Below are 1067 nucleotides of genomic sequence, written 5' to 3'. Positions count from 1 at the left end.
CACACACACACACACACACACACACACACACACACACACACACACACACACACACACAGTCAGTGGTGTGGGCCCAGTAAAACCTTGTCGGTCTCTGAGCCAGTCCACATCATCTGGGTGTCCTGGGGCTCTGATGGTTGGGTTGTTGCTGTCAGTTCTGTCACTCAGGGCCTCTTGTCCCTCTGTGGCCCTGCCAGTGTTTGTAACAGCTCTGTACAGCCCGTCATACCTCCAGGGCACCGTTATCGAACCAACTGTGGTGGAGTCACTGGGTCACATCAACTGCAGTCATGACCCTTGTTTTTCCCAGAAAGTTACTCTTACATCATCAGGATTCAGTCTCCTGTCTGTTATCACTACAGCTGCTCTGTGAGAAATCATTGAGCTTGAAAATAGCTCAGTTCAGTGTTTAATAAAGAACACATTGTGTCCCGTTGGCCATAAACTGCAGGCTTTGTTCAGTGGTTTATTGAATGTATGTATTTGTTTGAGTCCATTTTTCTTGGTTTACTTTGTTCAAAGACAGATGAGTACTGGCTGTTTAGTTTACTTTTTATTTTTGAGTTTAAAACAGTAGTTTTACTCAGAGTGAGGCATAGTGGATCAAAGTGAATTACTGCCATCTTCATTCCTGACACAGGGACAGAGCAAGGCTATTTTAYAAGGGGTGGCCTAGGTGTTTTTATTCAGGCACACACAAATGAAGATAAGCACTCTGGACTTGAAATTCAATGATGGCTGACACAGCTAAAATCACATAAATTCAGCTGTTTTTTTAACCAAATATTGGGCTATTATTTTGTGGGATCATAGCTAAAAATGATTAAAAAAACACACTCAATGCTAGTCCCAACTTAGCCTGGTTAAAACCAGCCCCTTGTCCTTTGCTTTGCTTCATATGAGGGTCTGGACTCTCGGCTATTGAGAAACGATTCTTGCTGAAGGAGAGGACTCTGTTAAAGTTTAACATGATTGGATCAGGTGGCCATTATGTAAGCGTGCCAGCTCCACTGTGAAGGAGGCTAAGCTAAGAAGCTAACCGGAAATTGCGTGCTCTGTAAACAACC

Source organism: Austrofundulus limnaeus, unplaced genomic scaffold, assembly GCF_001266775.1.
Source record: "Austrofundulus limnaeus strain Quisiro unplaced genomic scaffold, Austrofundulus_limnaeus-1.0 Scaffold171, whole genome shotgun sequence".
Classification (NCBI taxonomy): Eukaryota; Metazoa; Chordata; class Actinopteri; order Cyprinodontiformes; family Rivulidae; genus Austrofundulus; species Austrofundulus limnaeus.
This window is presented reverse-complemented; position numbering follows the sequence as displayed.